The sequence below is a fragment of the Ceratotherium simum genome, chromosome 5 (assembly GCF_057802395.1).
Source record: "Ceratotherium simum simum isolate JZ-2026a chromosome 5, ASM5780239v1, whole genome shotgun sequence".
NCBI lineage: Eukaryota > Metazoa > Chordata > Mammalia > Perissodactyla > Rhinocerotidae > Ceratotherium > Ceratotherium simum.
The window spans coordinates 12,083,713-12,106,568 of record NC_141904.1 but is presented as its reverse complement, the minus strand read 5'-3'; the positions used below and the strand labels follow the sequence as shown (position 1 = coordinate 12,106,568).

Here is a 22,856-nt window from a genome sequence, read left to right as displayed (position 1 = left end):
GCAGAGCTAAAGTCACCATATCCATCTGTCGCTGTTCTATTTTTCCCTTTTCAGACCATTTGAGCAATATTTTCCATGTCAGCACACAGACTTCTCATTCATTGTTTAAAGGGCCATGAAATATTTTATGTAGTTGATATATTGTTGGTCATTCCTCTACAGTTGGTCTGCAACGACCTTTTTATAGAAAACAGTGCTATTTGTTAAGGAGCAAAAAAAGCACCTGCTAACTTACACTTGCCTCCAAAAATAACAGATAGAACCAGAAGGGGAAAGATGCTCTGATGGTTAGAGGCAGGTGATTCACTCCCCAGTTCATGACAGGGAACGGCTCGGCAAATGAGCTCTCATCCTCAAGGAGGAAGGCAGCTCAAAAGGGTTTCTCCATGTTGATGCTTGCGGAGTGTTGTCAAAGTTTATTTCTACTTTTCAATCAAATAGCACATTTTTCTTTCACTCACTCTGAAACAAAGATTATCCACCTAACTTCTTCCTTGGGGACCACATTGTTCATTATCTTGCCACGTGGAATTTTTGGCCATTTCTGAGCTAGAGAGGATTGGATGCTGATACAATCCCATTGGACAGGGGTCAGCAAACTGCGGCCCATGGGCCGAATGTGGCCCACACCTGTTTCTGTACAGTCCGTGAGCTAAGAATGGTTTTTACATTTTTAAAAGTTGTGATAAAATACACATAACATATCATTTTTAAGTGTACAGTTCAGTGACACTAAGTACATTCACATTGTTGTTCAACCATCACCACCATCCAGAACTCCAGAACTCTTTTCATCTTGCAAATCTGGAACTCTCTACCCGTTACACAGCGACTCTCCACTCTTGCTTCCCCAAGCCCCTGGCAACCACCATTCCACTTTCTGTCTCTATAAATTTGACTACTCAATATAAGTGGAATCATACAGTATTTGTCTTTATGTAACTGGCTTATTTCACTAAGCATAATGTCCTCAAGGTTCATCCATGTTGTCACATGTGTCAGAATTTCCTTCCTTTTCAAGGCTGAATAATATTCCATTGTATGTATTTACCACATTTTGTCTATCCATTCATCTGTCAAGGGACACTTCAATTGTTTCCACCTTTTGGCTATTGTGAATTATGCTGCTGTGAACATGGGTGTACAAATAATCTCTTCAAGAACCTGTTTTCAATTCTTTTGGACATATACCCAAAAGTGGAATAGTTGGATCATATGGTAATTCCCTTCAGTTTTTTGAGGAACCACCATACTGTTTTCCATAGTGGCTAAATCATTTTATTTTTTAATTTTTATTGAAATATATTTGACATATAACATTATATCAATTTTAGGTATACAACATAATGATTCAATACTTGTATACACTGTGAAATGATCATCATCATAAATCTAGTTAACATCCATCACCATATGTAGTTACAAAATCATTTTTCTTGTGATGAGAACCTTCAACATATACTCTTTTAACAACTGTCCAATATACAATATAGTATTATCAACTATAGTCACCATGCTGTACATTATATCTCCATGACTTATTTATTTTATAACTGGAAGTTTGTACCTTTTGACCCCCTTCACCCATTTCACCCATCTCCTACCTCCCTGCCCACCCCTCGCCTCTGGCAACCACCAATCTGTTCTCTGTATCTATGAGCTTGGGTTTGTTGTTTTTGTTTTAGATTCCACATATAAGTGAGATCATATGGTGTTTGTCTTTCTCTGTCTGACTTATTTCACTTAGCATAATGCCCTCAAGATCCATCCACATTGTTGCAAATGGCAAGATTTCATTCTTTTTTTATGGCTAAATAATATTCCATTGTATATATACCACATTTTCTTTATCCATTCCTCCACTTAGGTTGTCTCCATATCTTGGCTATTGTAAATAATTCTGCAATGAACATGGGGGGGATATATCTTTTTGAGTTAGTGTTTTCAGAGTTTTTGGTTTTTTGGCTATATATCCAGAAGTGCAATTGCTGGATCATATGGTAATTCTATTTTTACTTTTTTGAGGAACCTCCATACTGTTTTCCATAGTAGCTATACCAGTTTACATTCCCACCAACAGTGCACAAGGGTTCCAATTTCTCCACATCTTCACCAATACTTATTTTCTTGTTTTTTTTTTTTTAAAGATTTTATTTATTTATTTTTTCCCCCCAAAGCCCCAGTAGATAGTTGTATATCATAGCTGGACATCCTTCTAGTTGCTGTATGTGGGACGCGGCCTCAGCATGGCCAGAGCTGAGCCGGGATCCGAACCCCGGGCCGCCAGCAGTGGAGCACACGCACTTAACCACTAAGCCACCGGCCCTCTGTTTTTGTTGATAGTAGCTATCCTATACATTTTTAAGTGGTTGGAAAAAATCCAAGACCAATATGGTAGACTGCATATCCTAAAACCTTCTCACCATAAAAAACCTAAAACCCTGGGAAAATATTTTTTCAAGAATATTTTTAAATGCATGGCTAAACTGACATGAAATTAAGAGAAATCCTCAGAAGCCAAAATTAAAGAAAAAGCACAAAGCTAGGAAAGTCAAGCAAAGCTAAGCTTGAGTACACGAGGGCGTCAGTAAATCCTAGAGGGAAGAAGTTCGTTTCTCAAGGCTGGGGAGAGGGAGCGGCAATACTGCCTGAGGCCCTGGAAGGAGGGAGTCTCAAATAAAGAAGACACCATTAGTGACTGGATAATCCAGAGAAAACACCCACCCCTCAAAGGGAGGTAGCAAGAAAACTTGCCAAGGTGGCCTTGACTCTGGGTAGAAGGGACAAAAAGACCCCCTGAGAGGCCTTAACTTTCCAACTCATTGTGTGAAATGAATATGACTTTGATACCCAGAATAGACAGAAAGCAAGAAAAAGACTCAGAGGCCATCTTGCTCACAAGCATACACGCAAAATCCTAGAGTATCAGCAAACCAAATCAAGTATTGAATGGCAAATATAATACAAGATGACAAAGTTGGGTTTATCTCAGACCAGATTGGTTTAATATTTGTGTTAAAAAACAGAATTCAACTGAGTAAATCAGGTAGCATCCCATCTAGCAGATAGAAAGGAGCTCGGAGGAGCTGTACAAAATGGAAGACCTTTATAGGCAGAAGGGAGCAGGAACAAAGTTATACTAGCAAGAAAGAGGACTGGTTATTGCAAGGTTACTTTCCTTTAGGGGGTGGCGGGGTCTGTCAGGCGGGTTACCTGACTAGTGCTGATCAGGTGATTCCTGATTGACTGGGTTAAGATTCCATTTCTGGGAGCACCAAACTTGTAATTAAGTCTCGGTTTGGTGGCATAGACTTAGCATGAGTGACTCCGTTGTGGGCCTGGTGTCTTGTTTTTAACATTAGAAAATCTATTAATGCAATTGACCACATGAACAGATTAAAGAAGAAAAGTAATATGATCATCTCACTAAAATTGAATAATGATTAAACAAAACTACAAAAAAAACTAGGAACCAGATAAAAGACATCCCTAAAATACTGTGGCAAATACCACTCTTAATGGTGGAACACTGAAAGCCTAAAAAATGGAACAACGTAAAAACGCCTGTGCTCATACCCTCTTTTGTAGCTAGCACAAATCAGAAAAGAAGAAGAAATAAAAGATGTAAAAGTTGGAAAGCAAGAAACCAAACGGACATTGAATCAGTTGATAGTCCATATACAAAACCACAAAGACTCGACAGCCAAACTAACAGCATTAATAAGGGATTTGATGGAGATTTTTGGACATAGATCACACACAAACACTAACTGCATTTCTATATACCAGCAACAGTGAAAAAAACTTTTTTAAAATAAAATATCATCTATAACAGCAATATAGCAGACAACGTACCTAGGAGGAAATCCAACAAAAGACACAGAGACATCTGTAGAAAAAATTGTGAAATGTAATTGAAAGATTTATTAGTATAAACTAACTGTAACCGAGCAAAACGGGACCTGTTCTGCCCACCCCGATCCAGCATCAATCAATTGCAAACAAGTTGGCGGTTGAGAAAGGAAAATTTATACGATTGGCTAGCACAATCGGAAGATGATGGACTCGTGTCCTAAAGAACCATCTTAAAGTCATATAGAATCTTGAGGCAGTTACATAGGGGAAATGGGCAGAGAAGGAGGGGGTTTTGGGATGTCCATCATCCGGTGTGACGAACGTCAAGGCACCTCATTATCTCTTTTTTCTGTCATTTGTGACGGGTATCAACGCAGAGTTTTTCTCTCTGGAGGTCCTCATGTTTCCTGGGGGACTCAGAGAACAAAGTTATCCTTACCACGGCTGGGAGATATACGTAAGCAAGAGTCATAGAACTAGCAGGTCATGTATTTTGCAAAAGTGAGAGGTGCTTAATCATCTAGGCTACGTGCAAGCCAGAGTGTATTCTCAGAGACTAGTAAGTCAGGCTCACAGTTACAATATTGCCTCCTTTCCCTAAGATGGTTTCCCTCATGCTAACTTAAGATCTAGCTGTTTTGTAACTATTCTAACAAACTCCAAATTCTCGATGGTGTAACACAATGGAAGTTTTTTCTTGCTCTTCCAGCAGTTCAGTGTGGGTGTTCAGTGGGAAGCCTTCCACACAGGGATTGGGGGAGCCAGATTCTTCCATTTTGTGGCCTCATCATTTTTGGGGGTCTCAGAATCCTCTTCATGATCCTCTGCATCCTTCTACAGTTGGGGGAAGAGCCGGAGTGAGCAGGAGCCCATGGGAGGGCCAGGCCCGGAAGTGCTGTGCAGTGCTAGCTCTACACTTGTTCCAGTGTTCAGAACTCACAGTGGCCACACTGCACTTCTGGGGGAGCTGGAGACGTAGTCCAGCTGTGAGCTAGAGAAGGGGGAAGTGCGCTTGGTTAACCACGAGACCGTGCTCTGCGACAGGCATGAGATAAGACCTAAATAAATGTTTACTGATAGAAAGAATCAATAGCACAAAAGCATTGATCATTCCCAGTTGACTTTTAGAGTCAATGTAATGCCAGTCAAAATTCTAACAGAGCTTTTCTTGGAACTTGAATGGCTCACTTTATAACGTATATGAAAGAGGAAATGGCCAAACATAGCCAAATTTTCCTGAATGTTGTGGGGAATTGCTGTCATGAAATACGACTTACTATAAAGCTTTAGCAATTTAAATGGTGTGGTATCGGCCCAAAGACAGAAAAATATACCAAATGACCAGAAACAAAAGCCCACAGCAGTGCCCCACACATGTGAGGGACACGTGAGCAGTGAACTGCAGATGGGCAAGGAGAGGACTGACTGCTCAGTGAACGGTGCGCTGGGACCAGTTAGGGGTCCTGACGTCCACATTACTGTGATCCAAATGCTCCATTTATTGCTTTTCTTGATAGGTTTAAAGAGTTAAATGTGCAAGAAAAAACTTTAATGTTTTTCAAAGAAAATACAGAATATCTTTAAGACCATGAGGGAAAGGATCTTTAAACAAGACACAAAAATGTCATGCAAAAAAGGAAATAACTGACAAATTAAATCACACTAAAATCAGGAGGTTGAGTGCATCTGAAAAAGCCATTAAAGAAAATGAAAAGACAAGCCAAAGGCTAGGAAAATATGTTCACAATACATATACCTGACAAGGGATTAGTACCCAAATACATAAAGAATTCCTACAAATCAATAAGAAAAAGAAAACAACTCTACAGCAGAATACAATAAAGACAGGAACAGATGTTCACTCAAAAAGGAAACCTAAACTACCAATAAACACATTTAACCATGCTGAGACTGATCAGTAATTGCGGAAATGCAAATTAAAATTACAGTGAAATACTGTTGTCCACTCACTAGATTGGCAACGTTTTAAAATCCAACAATTGGGGCATAACAGAAACTCTTTTACACAAGATGCATACATGTGTTGTAAATCTACGAATAAAAACAAGAGAAGAATAAATGCCTGAGGATAGCAGTTACCTCAGGAGGGTGGGAGGAAGGGAGGGGCACATGGGAGGGCATCCTGGTCTCTGTGCATAAGTGAAGGTTGGTTACACAGATGTTTTTTTTTTTTTTTTTTTTTTTTTTTAAAGATTTTATTTATTCATTTTTTTCCCCCCAAAGCCCCAGTAGACAGTTGTATGTCATAGGTTCACATCCTTCTAGTTGCTGTACGTGGGACTCGGCCTCGCGTTGGACGGAGAAGTGGTGCCTTGGGGCGTGCCCGGGATCCGAACCCGGGCCGCCAGCATCAGAGCGCACGCACTTAACCGCTAAGCCACGAAGCCGGCCCGGCACAGATGTTTATATTATTATTATTATTTGTACTTTGTGTGTGTTTTACATATGTATTCTATTGTATACACATATATACATGCTCTACTGTATATATGAAATATTCCATAATTTTAAAATTAGGCTACAAAAATGAAATAAACACACTATCTTGACTCTGGAAGAGCTTGAAATATAGTCACGAAAACAGAAAACCAAATCATCCCAACACAATGTGGGTGGGTACAATGTGCCAGGAAAACTAAGAGGAGAGAGACACTAATTCGGTCTGAGAGATTTGGGGAGGCCCTGTGGAAGGAAGGAAACTTGGAGTTGAGTCTTGAAGAATGAGCAGGAGTTTACCGGATAGAGAGAAGTATTCCACATCAGCAAGACCAGACTTCCAAAGCGAGCTGTGGGGGTTGGCGGTGGCAGAGGAGACCCTCGTGAGGAACTGTGCGAGAACTTTGACTCTGCTCTCACAGGCGGATCCACGCCACACTTTTATTTTTGCTGTTAGGCTGAAGGCAAAATGGTGGTGGTGGTTGTCACCGCTGTTTTTCAAACCCTCCCACAGGCATGAGCATGATTCAACAGAAAATTGAATCTCTGAAATAAAGGAGATTGTGGTATAAGCATGAAATTGTCAAGGAACCATGAGCAGTGTAGACTTACCCACCCTGGAGGTGGGGGCCGACTGCAGAAGCTCCCTGTGCACCCTCCTACAAAGCAAATGCAATGAGCTTGGGAAGGCATTGGCAGAGCCCAAGAAAAATGTTGTGGCTATTCTGAGGAAACATAAGCACGGCTTTGAGTGAAAAATAAATTTTGAATTTTGACATCTGTCTACATTTTAGATACTTTATATATAACCACATTACAGTTCCAAAGAAAGGGAGCAATTCTTTCTCATGAAAGTTTTAGCCAGAACTATTAATTCACAAAATGACTAATTTGGCACCCAGAACTATTAATTCACAAAATGACTAATTTGGCACCCAGAACTATTAATTCACAAAATGACTAATTTGGCACCCAGAACTATTAATTCACAAAATTACTAATTTGGCACCCAGTTTTCCTCTTGTTTCCTGACAGAAAAACTAAAAGGGGGAGAGGAGACTATACATTTCTAGAAAGCAAGCGGCCTGAGAAAAGTGACAGACCAGTGTGGTTGGCAATCTGCACAGCCCATCGGTCCATAGAGAACCCAACGATACGTCAGGACGGAGGGCCTGAGGCAAAGGAATTCTGCAACCAGAATTCCTTAAATTTTGAAGATTTTTTTCCATTATTGTCAGAAAATCATATCACCATTACCAAAACTCTCCAATCACTGCTTTTCTCTGATCAGTCTTTTTCCTATACCCTGGTTTGGTTGAAGGGGTTAGGTGTTTTAATTACACTATGAGTGACCCAGTAAAGCAGTCAGAATCCACAGAAACCTCAAGTGACATTGTTTTAACTTTCAGCTGTTTGGGTCTCTCAGCAGGAATCAGGCAAAGAATCTCAGAAGAGTCTACTAATCTCTCAAAAATGACAGTTGGGATAAAGACGTCAGAAACACCTCGACTAACCCCAGTCCTTGGAGAACGGGGGTATTGTAGTGCATGGACAGTTTTTTATTGAGTAACCTAAGTTTTGGAGAGTTTTCTATTGCTTTTGCTTCTATTGTTGTTAACGCTTTTGTTAAACCCCAGGAGGAAGCAGCAACCGACAAGGTGTGTTTGGGGTCAGACAGACCTGGTTGGGAGCCAGCTTCTCTGCCTTCTTAGTTTAAATAGTTCCCTCATCCAAATAAACGCGCTGTAATCTCACGACCACATAGTTTTCATTTATTTATATTTATGAATAACACTACATCAAACATTTTTGTATGAAAATTGTGGTTCCCTGTCGCAGACTTTGTTGACCACTTACCCAAAAGCCACTGCCCCTCCTTCCTTACAAATAATACCCCGGGGCTACTCAGGCAGCCGCGTGCCTGATGAGCCATGGACCGCCTGAGCCCATCACGGCAACCTCATTCCTTTTGTTAATGAGATGTCTAGGGGGTGTGCATGTGGTCTCACTTTGAACAAGGACATAAGAAGGCTTCTGGTAAGGCATTTCTTGGAGAAGGTCTATTTTACCCCCACTCCTTTCTTTTCTGCGTGGCCATTGTCATATGAGGACAGGACACTTTGAACTGCAACAGCTGATAGTGCCACCACCCAGGGAGACAACAAGCCCCCACCAACCTGTGGATGGCCAAGTGGGCAAAGAAAGCTCCTGGGTACTTTACTACATCGTAGAGACACCAAACCAATTCCAGGACTTGTTACTACCAGACTTCTTGTTATATGAGCAATGAATGTCTAATTACTGCCGCTACATTCGTGGAGTTTCCTGACCCTGCGAGCTGAAAGCATTGTCACTCTTGCACCTAAATTTAAATGATTTCCTAGAGCAGGGTCCCAGGTATGGAATTTCTAGATCTAGACTGTTAATATATATGACAGATCTCGCACAGAAAAGTTCCCATTACACTCCCATCAGTATATCTGAGGCACATTCTCACCACAACCTACTCAACACTGAGTCACTGAGGATTATCTTTCTTTAAAAATCACTGCTAATTTGGTAGGCAAAACTTACTATCTCAAAGTCAGTGTTTGTTTATCTCCATTTGAAGTGTGGCATGAGTGGACTTGGTAGAGAGAGCCCCACAGCATCCCACCCAGGAGGGGAGCATGGTGGGTCTCAGGCTCTGAGAAGCAGTGTCTTACCGGCAGTGTTCAGACTGACTGAGAGGGAAGATCCTTGGAGCTGATGGGAGGAAAGAGTTGGTAAGCTCAAGGAGAGAAAGTGGCATAAAGTGAGTTTCCTGATGCTTTTCTTATCTCCTTGGTTGAGAATCGAATGTCATAGCACCAGATGTAAGGGTCAGCAGTGGGCTCACACGGGAGAGACAAAGAACTGTTCCAGGTGAGGCCAGAAACGTGAAGGCCAAGGGTGTGAAGCTGGACCGGGCCTGGAGGAGGTGATCAGAGATGGCAGCCACGGGCCGGAGTGGCGCTCGTGAAGACACCACAGGAGTGCGCCTTCTCAGCCAGATTCACGCCTCTGCTCTGTGTCATTCCAGCCAGAAATCACCTTAAAGACACTATTTAGCCCCTGAGAGCTTTTCTTGATAGAAACCTGAAACACAGAAAAATGGATGAAGTCAAAATGGTCTAAAATCTGTTCTTGTAAACTGCTCAAAATTTAAACAGGGCCAAATTAAATATAGGAATTAAGTTTCCTTACGTTGAAACTCAGAAATTTCACTCACGCTTTTTGTCAGTCAGGGTTCAGTCAGAAAGACAGAAAACACTCCAGGTGTTTCAAACAGAGGGAATTTAATTCGGGGAATTCTTTACAAAGGTGTTAGAAGGACCAGAAGAGCAAAAGGAAGGAGGAGGGTGCAGGAGAAGCAAAAAGAAAGAAACAGCGAGCTCTCTCTGCTGAATCTGCTGGGAGAATGAAGACCGTTCTCAGCAATCAGAATGTCGATGTTCCAGAAAATGTCGACTTCACTCTGAAGGGCCCCAGAGGAACCCTGTGGAGGGCCTTCAACCACATCAATGTAGAACTTAGTCTCCTTGGAAACAGGAAGAGGCTCCAGGTGGACAAACGGTGGGAAATCAAAAGGAAGTGGCTGCCATTGGCACTATCGTGTCAGGTACAGGGCATGATCAAGGGCGTTACCCCGGCTTCCATTACAAGAGGAGGTCGGTGTACCCTCACTTCCCCATCAACGTCGTTATCCAGGAGAACGGGTCTCTAGCTGAAATCTGAAATTTCATTGGCAAAAAATACATCTGCAGGGTTCAGATGAGGCCAGGCGTTACTTGTTAAGTATCTCAAGCCCAGAAAGATGAGATAATTCTTGAAGGAAATGACAATGAACTTGTATCAAATTCAGTCGCTTTGATTCAGCAAACCACAACAGGTAAAAACAAGGATATCAGAAAATTTTTGGATGGTGTCTATATCATCAGTGTAGTAGGCTGATGAACAGGATCTGAGAGCTGTCCAGCTACACAAACAACAAGATGTCAGATGATTTGTAAGACGTCTTTCCGATATTTTAAAGATGCAGTAAAAGCCCTCTCTTGATTTGGGGGGAAAAGAAAGAGAGAGAGAAGAAAGAAAGAAGGAAGGAAGGAAGGGAAGGAGGGAGGGAGGGAGGAAGGAAGGAAGGAAGGAAGGAAGGAAGGAAGGAAGGAAGGGACACCCAGATATCGGAAGCTACCAATGCACTGTGAGCTGGAATCTGAGACCCTACATCTGCTGCTACAGTTTGGGAGCCACTGTTGCACTTAGTTCCAAATCCATCAAATAGACAGAACCACTGAAAAGGTTCTTCCTCTGTCTGGACTGCTGGGGCACCTCTGCTGTCATGACAGCAACTCTCAGGACCTGCCAACAATCGCCACACCATCAGGGCCACAACAGGACTCCTCTCCCCTCCCACCTCTTGGCTCCCACCAGGGCTCCAACTGGCAGAACCCAACAGAGATCCAGCTGGCAACAGAGCCCGGGAAATGTAGTTTGCAGACTCTCAGCCCGATAGCTCAGAATGTACCAGGGCAGGTGTGAGGCTGAGAAAAAACAGGAATTAACTTGCATATTATCATATCAAATTCTACAGCTTTCTATATTTTTTACTCTAAATTGGAATCTTTAACTCATTTTTATATTTGAATCTGGGTGAATTTCTCACCTGAATCTAACTCCCTTCTGTGAGACTTTTTTCATAAAACATGACCATGAAAAACAAGTTGCATTTGGCCACTCTGCACAGAATACGGGAACTTGGCAGAGCAGCGTGCCGTCCTTCACGAAGAAAGATACCTGTACTGAGGACCCAGGTCAGCTGAAGGTAGCTTTTGAGCGGTATTATTTCAAAGTACACTTTGCTATCCAACATATCCACCCTCGGGGATCCTCATGCCCCAGGGAATATTTATTGTTTCTCCCTGACCTGTACTCTCTTCACCTTTCCCCCGGCAACGGCACCCCTCCCTCCCTCCAGCCCACTGTCCTGCTCCTGGAGGTTCTGGTGGGACCGCCCAGAACAGGACCCGCACCATAAGCAAGGCCAAGCAGATGTCTTCCTCTCTGCTGTGGCGGTGGGGGCAACGAGAGGCAGGAAAAAAGTTCTGTCCTACTACCCAAATAAAAAATTGAATATTCAATTTAATTTGAGTTAATTAATTTGAATACCAAAAAAATTGTCAACTGCAGCAATAAGACTTGAACGTTCTAATTTTGCCCTGTTTATTAACAACTACCAAAACAAGTGCCTGATATTTTGCAACAGATAGTGAAGTATTAAGATTGCACTTTAAGTAAAGGTGATGGATTTCCATCAGCCCGGCTCTTCTGGTGTGCGGCTCTTGCACTGTGGTCTTTAAGGTGGAAGATCTACTAGGTCTCAGGACATGTTCTCCCTTCAAATACTTGACTATTACACAGACACATTGGCCTTGACAACAAAAAGATGTGGGGATAATTTTTTAAGAGCAGAGGCATTGAAGATGGGGAGGAGCAGAAAGGACTTTCAAATGCTAGATGTATTAGTCAGGGTTCTCCAGAGAAACAGAACCTACAGGATGTGTAGGTAAATAGATAGTTAGATACATATATACATAGATGATACATAGATAGATACATAGATGATAGATACATAGATACATAGATACATAGATGATACATAGATAGATACATAGATGATAGATATATAGATACATAGATACATAGATGATACATAGATAGATACATAGATGATACATAGATAGATACATAGATGATACATAGATAGATACATAGATGATACATAGATAGATACATAGATACATAGATGATACATAGATAGATACATAGATGATAGATACATAGATGATACATAGATAGATACATAGATGATAGATATATAGATACATAGATACATAGATGATACATAGATAGATACATAGATGATAGATACATAGATACATAGATACATAGATGATACATAGATACATAGATGATACATAGATAGATACATAGATACATAGATGATACATAGATAGATACATAGATGATAGATACATAGATGATACATAGATAGATACATAGATGATAGATATATAGATACATAGATACATAGATGATACATAGATAGATACATAGATGATAGATACATAGATGATACATAGATAGATACATAGATGATAGATAGATAGATAATTTTTTTTTTTTTTAAAGATTTTATTTATTTATTTTTCTCGCCAAAGCCCCAGTAGATAGTTGTGTGTCATAGCTGCACATCCTTCTAGTTGCTGTATGTGGGACGCGGCCTCAGCATGGCCGGAGAAGCAGCGCGTCGGTGCAAGCCTGGGATCTGAACCCGGGTCGCCAGCAGTGGAGCGCGCTCACTTAACCACCAAGCCACGGGGCCGGCCCTAGATAGATAATTTTAAGGAATGGGCTCACATAATCGTAGAGGCCTGGTGAGTCCAAAATCTGATGGGATAGGCCACTGGTTGTGGATTCAGGAAACAGTTGCAGTTGACTTCAAAGAGAGTCTGCTAGTAGAACTCCTTGTTTCTCAGGGGAGGTCAGTCTTTGTTCTGTTCAAGCCTTCATCTGATTGGATGAGGCCCACCCACATTCTAGAGGGCAATCTGCTTTACTCAAAATCCATGGATTTAAATGTTAATATCATTCAAAAAACATCTTCACCGAAACATCCAGACTAATGTTTGATCAAATATCAGGCACCATGGCACAGCAAAGTTGACACACAAAATTAGCCATCACACTAGGGAAGCAGTGATAGCTCCAAGTTCCCAGAAGGAATGGCTCCTCAGGGAGCTACAACTTGGACAATGCTGGGAAGGAACATGCAGTGTGGTCCCACAGGGTCCTCCAGTGTTGATGGATTGCCAGTTGGGGTACTGAGGATGAGCCAGCAGTTTCTGCAGCAATCAGAAAGACTGGGCACCAAAGAGCCCCAGAGGCAGAAGGGATTTGGGAATTCACAGGGCCGTGGTCCTCAGACTTGAGCATGCATCCGAATCCCCTGGAGGGCTTGTTAAAACAGGTGCTGGGTCCTACCCCAGAGCTTCTGATTCAGCAGGTCTGGGACAGCGTCCAAAATTCTGCATTTCTAACAAGTTCCCAGGTGATGCTAGTGCTGCTGCTTTACGAACCACACTTTGAGAACCAGGCTTGCTATTCAAAGTGTGGTGCATGGGCCAGCAGCATCAGCACCACGCAGGAGGTTCTTACAAATGCAGGATCTCAGTCCCCGCCCCAGACTACTGCACTAGAGTCTCGTGCTGACAAGATCCCCATGCGATTTGTGTGCACATTGGAGTTTCAGAAACACTAAACTTTGCCCTCGCTCATTTTGCAGACGAGGAAAATTAGAGCAGAGTAGCGAAACACCTTGCTTGAAGAAGGGGAGAGCTGATTCCTGGTTCCTGGTCTCATGTTCTAGCACACACCAGTGCCTTTCCACCTGCTGCATGGCAGAACCATGGAGAACAAACATCCATGCCCTGGGCCCCACCCCAGAGATGCTGATGTAATTGGTCGGAGGTAGGGTCCTAGGCCTGGGCAGTCTTTCAGCTCTCCCAGCTGATTCTAATGTGTAGTTGGCAGTGAGAACTGCTATAGCCCACAGTGAAGACTCGGTTTTATCTCATCATCCCGTTCACCTCATTGAAAAACAATTTGAAGCTTGTTTTCAAATGGCCTGCTCCATAGAGTCTCTCGTAGGAAAACATTCCTTGGCCCTTTTTAGTTACAAACTTCATTTGGGATTATTTTTGTTTTGTTTTGGTTTTTTTTGCTGAGGAAGATTGGCCCTTAGCTAACATCTGTTGCCAATCCTCCTCTTTTTGCTTGAGGAAGACTGTCGCTGAGCTAACTTCTGTGCCAGTCTTCCTTTACTTTATACATGGGACGCCTCCACAGCATGGCTTGATGAGTGGTGTGTAGGTCTGCGCCCGGGATCCAAACCCACAAATCCCAGGCCACCAAAGCAGATCAGGCGAACTTAACCACTACACCACCGGGCTGGCCCGGGATGTTTTCTGTAATTAGAACATGTTTCAGGAACACCTGCAAAAGTTTGCAAGGCCAATCCTCATTGAACCCCCTACATCTATAGCTGATGAATTTCAGACATGCCCCAAACTTCCTCTTCCCTCTAAGAACACCCTAGAAGAAATGCCCTTCTTCTCTGCCAGATGCAAGGGTCTCACTGTTTCCTCACTGAAGATTTTGCCTCTTTTTTCTGTAGGCCCCATCAGGACTGAATGAGGACTACAGGAGGAACAAACAGGAGAGGGGAGCTTCCCGGGAACCCTGGTCGGGGAGGTGGCCTGGGCAAGGTGGTGGCTCCCGGCTCAGGGTCCACAGTCCTTCCCTTATTCCTCCGGTCAGTGCTGGAAGAAACAGACGCACAGCTGGAGAAAAAGTTATCTGAGACCAAGGTTGAGTGAATTTGCGACAGTTCCAACCCCTCGCAGCGCTGCGGTCTGCTGGTAGCTCCTTGCACCAGTTCCTGCGCCTCTATTTTTGAGTGGGAGGGGCTCGAAGCTCCAGATTTGGGGCGTTCGGTTAAGCCTGCTGACCAAAGATTACCAGGAGCTCACCTACAGTCAAAGACAAAAAGACATTATGTTTATTGGGCTTGCTGTAGCCGAGAGAAAGCCCTCCAGGCTCAGGAAGAAGACCCTGGGAGGGGCTTCTTACAGGGCGGGGCTTGTGCTGGGTGATTCTCAGGAGGGATGAGGAAAGTGAGGGGAGTGCTAGATTGGATGCTGCCAAGAAGAACAGAGCAATTTGGTAACGGGCTAGCTAATCCTCCCTAGAAGGCGGGAGCCCTCGTGTTGGCTGTAACGGTGCAGCGGTAGCATCACTCAGATTCATCAGAAGAGAGAGACATTTAGTCCCTTTTGTGTTTGCGGAATGGCCTTGTCTCTGTCATGTTCCAAACATGGTGGGGGGTGGGGGCTTGTCTGAGCCTCGCAGACGTGCAGCTGGGAAACCACGGTCTGGCTGCCAGCAGGGCCGGTTTTCATTTTCCAGTTAAAACCCGGTGCTCTTCTTGAGAATTTCTTGCCTCTATAATCCCCGTTCTCTTCACAACAGTTGCTACGTGCTTCAGAGACTGATCAACAATACAAATTCTAAATAAAACAATCCCAATCGAAAATGTGAAACCTGCTCACTGCACACTTTTTTAGATTTTGGAATTGAATGAGTGCACATTTTCTAAAGAGGCATCAGTCAAGGAGTCCATATTTCTATAAACCCCCATCTGCTCTGGGTAACAGAAATCTGAATGGCTTTGTCTTAAATAAATGGGGTGTTCTTTTCCTTATGCGATGAGAACCCACAGGAAGGTAGCCCAGACGGGTTCAGCGGCTCCACGACGCAGCCAGAGACCCCGATGCCTTCCAGCCATCCTCTCAGCCATCCCGGCGTGTCCGACGTCCAGTGCTCACGTAGGTACAGAAGGGCAGCTTCGCTTTCAGCACAGTCACTGTGTTCCGAGCGAGGAGAAATGGGAGAACAAAAGACAGCAAGCTCACGCCACCTGGGTCGGCCTCCTTTTGCAGAGCTTTCTGGAAGCATCCATCGACTTCAGCTTGTGTCTCTTCGGCCAGTGCCATGTTACATGGTTACCCCAGACGCAAGGAAGGCTGGGGAATGTGGTTTTCCTCGCCCAGCTAACTGCCCCACATGCCAAAACTGAGTTCTGTTAGCAAGGTAGACGTGGAGAGTGGACCCTGGGAGGGCCACCAGCAGCTGGGCCATGGACCGCTTAAGTCCCTTAAATCTTCCGTTGTTGAGAAAGAAGTTCCTAGGTGTGTTAGTTATATATTGGCGGGGGAGTAAATTACTCCAAAACATGCTGGCTTAACACAACACACGCTTAGTATGTCACACAAGCTGAGGGTCGGGAGTGCGGGAGCGGCTTAGCTGGGTGCTTCTGGCTCAGGGTCTCTCACGAGGCTGCCTTGACTTGACGGCTTGGCTGGGCCTGAAGATCTGCTTCCAAGACGTCTCACTCACTTGGCTGTTGGCTGGAGGCCTCGGTTCCTCGCCACGTGGGCCTGTCCTGGGCTGCTCGGTGTCCTCACGACGAGGTGGCTGGCTTCTCCCGGAGCAAGTGACCCGAGAGGGAGAGCGAGAAGCGTGGCCTGATGCCTTTTCCGACCTCGTCACACACCTTCACTCTCGCCATATTTCATTCACTAGAGAGTCGCCAAGTCCCGCCACACTCAAGGAAAGGGGAAGGGGGCTCCACCTTTTGAAGAGACAAGCAGATATATCCGTGGAGACGTTTTCAAACCACCACTTCAGGGGTGGCCCACCCCTGAGCTGTTCCCCTTCTGACCTCACACCCTCCCTTGTCTCTCTTCTCACCCCCCTCCTTTCTTTCCCCTCTTCCTTTCTTTTTCTTCACTCTCATGAGTTCTCCTGGGTTTCCTCCCCTCTGGCGTATGATTTCTGTGTATCTAGTAACAGAACAGCTCCCCTCCCCCCAAAACCAAATTCATCCCAAAGCCCTTTTAAGAGATGGGGAGGCTGGAGTCAGCAGGGAGCAGAAGAGGGGTGGGGAGGAGTGGGGGTGAGGTGGGCTGACCCTGATATGAGTTCTGAGGGCCTCATCAGGGTTCCCAGAACCAACAAGACTAGCGAACATCCACCTCCCTCCTATGTTTAAATCGCAAACCAAAACAATGCCACACAGCAAAATACAGATAATGAAGTCCAACAAAGTTCTGATTTTTCCCAAAACTACTTTGGTTGGTTTTTTTGGAAATATGAAATATCAAATTCTTTCCCTACATTTGTTGTTGTTTTGTCTCCCAGCTTTGCAGGAGCCGAAAACACATGCTTAGCCTCTCCAGTAATTTAGCCTTGGTGAGTCACCCCTGAAATGATAACAACTGTCGATGAGTGCCAGGCTGCCCCGACTCACAAATGCTCCACGTCTGAGGAACCCATATAGGACTTACAAACCAGTGCCCATCCCACCCCGTGCACTGGCCATCCCCATGGTCCTGGCAGCTGGTAGCTGCTGTGGCTCAGGTTGCTAGTTACCTCCCAATATCCATCTTTCTTTTCTTCTGTAAGTAACAGAAGCTGGGCACACGTCTGCCTGGAATAAAGACTATTATTTCCCAGCCTCCTTTGTAGCTACGTAAGATCATGTCCATACACCTGGCCAATGGAAAAGTGTCACATGCAATTTCTGAGAAGCACTCTTAAAGGAAGATAAGGTGCCTTTCTTTGTCCAGTTCTCCTTCCTTCTATCTGAAATGGGAACAAAATGGCCGGAGCTCAGCAACCATTTTGGGCTATGAGGTAGAAGTCACACACTGAGGATGGCAGAGGAATAAAGTAGAAGAAGCCTGGATTCCTCATGATCTTGGACCTTCTGTTGCAGCTCTGGACTCCTTACCCCTGAACTTCATTTACATGAAAGGGAAATGAATTTCTATGTTGTTTCAACCAGTGTTGATGGTTTTGTCATTCTCAGCTGAACCTAATCCTAGTGTTACAGTTCCTTTAAGAACATGCCCACTGTGCATAAGAACTCTTCATCTCATTTCTGATGGTCCATCTAGTTTTTGCCCCTCACTCCATCTGTATCCTCTTAGACTCTGGCCTTCCTGATCATTCTCTGCTCCCTAAGCATCTGCTCTGAGTCCCAGTCAGTGACCTGTGAGTGCACTCTCTCACCCCACTCCAGACTTCCCCTCCCTCACTGCCCTTCTCTGGTTACGTCTTAGGAAGCCTGGACTAGGGTCAGCAGGGTGAGAGAAGAGGCTGCATGCAGCAGAAATGGCCCAGGGTGCCGACACATGGGGCATGCTCACTGGAAAGTCATGTCTGTCCAAACGCAGGACCCATCCTTGCCCTTCCCCATCTCTTTGCTTCACTTTGTGCCAAAAATTCCTTAAATTAGAGCCATTTGCATTTAAAATATACACTTAGAAAACTACAGCCAGCCCTGGAGGAGTTAAGGGACTATTTTCCATTTGCAGTTTACTGTGAATTAGTTTAATCCAAATTCTTTTTTATTCATTCTCTCATTAAACATTCATTAAGACCCTATTTTATATCCTAAGTTATGTAGAGATAATTTATTATCTGAGTTCTGGAGGTCAGAAGTCCCACACGGATCTCATTGGACTAAAATCAAGGTGTCAGCAGGGCTGGGTTTCTTTATTGAGGTTTGAGGAGAATCCATTTCCACACCTTTTCCAGCCTCTAGAGGCTGCCTCTTCCTCCAACTTTAAAGCCAGCAACGGCTGGTAGAGTCCTTCTCAGTGCATCTCTCTGACCTTTCTTCTCACGTCTCATGTCTCTCTGACCCAGTAGGGAAAGTTTCTGGTTTCATGCTCTCCACTCTGGCGAGTAGATGGCCCCACGGGGACAATCAAGGATAGCAGGCCCATGTCAAGCTCTGCAACTTTAATCACATCTGCAAAGTCGCTTTTGCCATGTAAGATAGCATCTTCACAGGTTGGCAGGATTAGGGCACGGATATCTTTGGGGGTTTTTATTCTGCCCCCAAGCCACTGTCCACAGCAAGATTTCTTCAAATCCTCTTTTTCCTCCCCCTGCACTTCTTCCAAAAGCTGCACCTGCTTTTGCCTCTCTCTCCTTAATATTCCCCAGAAAAACTCCTTCACAGGCCCAGCCCCTGGGCTGTCTCCTTTATCCTGGCGCCCCCTTCCTCCTGGGATTGGGGAGAAAAAAAGCGGCAGAACAAACCTCTCCAGCGGGCAGCAGAGTCCCTCACCCTGGCTTCCGCCTGTCGCTGAGGGATGTGACCACCATCTGTAACTTGGTTTCCGTGGGAAACGGGGTTAGGGCTCCCGTGCGGTCCACAGCGGACCTCGCGCCGGCGGTGACCGGCTGAGACATCTATCCTTTGGGGACCTCTGTCCCCCCGATGCCCCACTGATGACCAGGGACATGGGTCCCCACATTCTGTCCCCTCCTAGACCCCGTCCCTGCAGCGCCACTGGCTGCGACCACCTTGACCTGCAGCAGGACACGAGGAGTTCTCAGGGCCCGAGCCCGAGCCCCGGCCAACCCCGGAACAGTGTTCCCTGCCGCCCGCCTCCTCCAGCCCGGCTCTTCGCCCCCCCCGCCCGGGCTCTCGCGGGTCACTGACCGCCCGCCGCCTCCGCCCCTCGCGGTGACCGCCCCGGGCTGCCGTCGCCATGGCGCGGACCGACGCGGGACCCGGCCGGCGACGGACGCGGGGACAGTGCGCCCCGTGAGTGCGGGGCGCGGGCGCGGGCGGGCGCGTGCCCGAGGGGGGGCCAGGTTGCTCCGGCACCCCGCACTGGGTGGCCCCTGGTTAGACGCTCGAGACAGGGCTGGGCCGGGGCTCCACCGAGATTGCGCCCCCCGCCCCCGGCCCCCCAGGTCCCCCGCCCGCTCCCCACCCCGCCTTCCACGGGGCACGGGGCCCAGCGCACCGCAGTGGGCTTTCCCGGCCCCGGGTGGGTGGTTAGGATTTTCTCTGAAATGTATTCAAATTGTTGCGTGCATCGGGAGCCTTGGGGAAGGGAGCGGAAAGCAGCCCCTCCTTGTCCCTGGGACTCCGCGGGGACCCAGCAGCTGTCTGAGCTGGCGAACAGGGCACTCAGAGCGGGGCTCATCTCCCCTCCTCCTCGGGACAGAGGGCAGGGCCCACTCGCCCCCACTCTCACCCCTTCAGCCCCCACCCCACCGTCCCATCTCCAGGATGCCGGGGAGGGCAGAATCACCGTCAGGGGAGATAAGAACGCCTAGCGCAGGGTGGGGCACACACGCCTTCTGCCTGCAAGAAATATTCGTTCATGCATCAGTGCTGCCCTTAAGAACACAGGTAGTTGCTAACCTGGGCCACACACCTACCATTTATGGAAATGACATAAAGAAATGCTCGTGATAAACTAAGTGAAAAACTCAAGATTCAAGAGGGTTTTAATATTTATGGAATGTACTTTGCTCATCTGTAAATGCCGGGAAAAGGCTAGTGAAAAATACTTCATGTTGTGAACCGTGATATTGTATAGTACCTGCCTTAGCTGCGGGGCCATAACGAAATGCCATAGACTGGGTGAATTAAACAACAGGAACCTATTTCTCACAGTTCTGGAGGCTGGGAAATCCAGCTAGTAAGGTAGGTTTCATTTTGAGCGTTTTCTCTTGTCTTGTAGGTGGCAGGCATGTCACCAGCTCTGAGAAAGAAAGAGGGTGAAAGAGAGAGAGAGATAGAACTAGCTCAGCTCTCTGATGTTTCTCTGGCACTAATCCCATCATGAGCACCCCACCCTCCTGATCTCAACCTAACTCTAATCACCTCTCAAAAGCCCCACCTTCAAATATCATCACACAGCAGGTTAGGCCTTCAACATTTCAATTTTGGGTGGACGCAGACATCAGTCCATAACAGTACCTTATAGCTGGTACCTTACAGTGGTTAAGAATTTAGCTCTGGAGCCAGACGGCCTGAATTCAAATCCCAACTGCACCATGTATCTGTGTCTGTCCTTAGGCAAGTAACTTAACCCCACTGTGCCCCAGTTTCCCCACCTGAGTATTTAGATGTGCTGGGCTCTGTTCTTAGCGTCCGTCATTTACTAACCCATTATTCCTCATAACAATTCTTTCTCACCATCATCCCATGTTAGTGATGGAAAAAGTGCATATGTGATCTCATTTAATCCTCACAAATACCAAAGAGGTAATATTCTCACCATTTTTACAGATGAAGAAAATGAGTTTCAGGGAAGTGAAGCTGATTGCCTACAACCACTCTACATGATTGACAGACATAGGATTCAAACCAGTCCCTCTTGACCCCAAGCCTGGGCCGCCCCCTCCCCACCCACACAGTCTCCCAGGATGCCATGCCAGTGTTTGTCAACTGCCAGATGATAGGCATCACTGGGACGCTTACCAAAACAGTCCCAGGAGTCAGTGGCCCAGTTGTGTTCTCAGCTGGAACGAGTCCCTTCCTTCCATTCCTGAGCCTCACTTTTATCACAGGTAAAACAAGAGGTTAGATCAGGCCCAAGACGGCCAATAGGTGTCAGGTAGCTGCCAAGTCTCCTTGCTCTGCAGCAGCCTGGAACATACCCATGAGCAGAATTCTGAGGCTGCAACTGGCTGATGGCCATGGGTGGGGGGAGTGGTGGGGTGGACAACCATCCTGGTTTGCCCAGGACTTTCCTCTGTGCCCAAAGTCCTGGGACAGTTGGTCATTCTAGCGATGGCTTCCTGGGATTAGACAATTTGTAAAGTCCCAACCAGAGCTAAAATATTGTGATTTTCCCTTACCCTAGTACCTGAGTGTCTCTACATTCTACTGGGTTCCTTCTGACTTTCCAGAATGTTTTACATTCATGATGGGGTAATTTTTTATGCAGCAATAGGATTCTAATACAAGTGTGATCTAATCCGAAACTGTGAACCACCGCCAGTAGTTCACATAGCATCTAACAGATATTGCTAGCTTTCCTTTGAAAATTTTAAATACCCCACTGTGCCCTGTAAGTTGGCAGTGCCTCTAAGCACCTCAGCATGCAGTTTGGGAACTGTGGCCCTAAGACACAAAGCATTACTAGAGATAAGGATAGTAAATAATGACAAAAAGGTAGATCCCCTAGGAAGATTTGTCAGTTCTGAATTTGTAGGCACCTAATAACATACCTTCAAAATATATAAAACAAAAATTTACAGAATTAATAGCAGAAATAGACAAATTTACATTTATATACTCCTTAATAACTGATAGAATAACTGTATATAAAATTCAGTAAGGATAGCTGTAATGGGAGACCACTGGAGAGATTTAAGCAGAAGAGTCACATGATCTAATTTACATTTCAAAAACATCACTCTGGGGGCCGGCCAGGGGGCACAGCGGTTAAGTGCGCGGGCTCCGCTGCAGCGGCCCAGGGTTCGCAGGTTCAGATCCCGGGCACTCACTGACGCACTGCTTGTCAAGCCATGCTGTGGCAGCGTCCCATGTAGAGAGGAGGAAGATGGGCACAGATGTCACCCTAGGGCCAATCTTCCTTAGCAAAAAAAGAGGAGGATTGGCATCGGATGTTAGCTCAGGGCTGGTCTTCCTCACAAAAAAAAAAAAAAATCACTCTGGCAACCAGGTGGAGAACAGACCTAAGAGGGGCATGAGTACTGCTGCAGTCCTGCAGGTGGGAAAGTGATGGTCATGGTAGCAAAGAACTGGTATTCCTTTTGATGTCTGCTCTTCTCACAGCCCCTGTGTCCTTCCAGTTTCTTTGGGATGCTCCACTAGGCCTGGATTCAACAAGAAGAGTCCCTTTTAATGTAAGATAATAAACACACTTTTGGACAGTCTCTAGCTAGAAACTGTCACATATGGGAAAACTCCAATAATTCCCATAAACCTTTGTCTCTGTGAACCCAGTTCAGTGACCCGATTGTTAGATAAGTTATCACACAGAGGAACCCTTTGGGACTGGATAACTTAAAGAATAAAATCAGTACTGATTGGGTGGTTTCTTACAGCCAGCAGAATAATA

The 22,856-nt window shown here is 45.4% G+C and overlaps 1 pseudogene; it reads left to right on the top strand.

The window, feature by feature from the left end:
- The first annotated feature begins 9,751 nt into the window (after nucleotides 1-9,751).
- On the top strand, nucleotides 9,752-20,094 carry LOC101391029 (large ribosomal subunit protein uL6-like; annotated as a pseudogene).
- The last annotated feature ends 2,762 nt before the right edge of the window (nucleotides 20,095-22,856 follow it).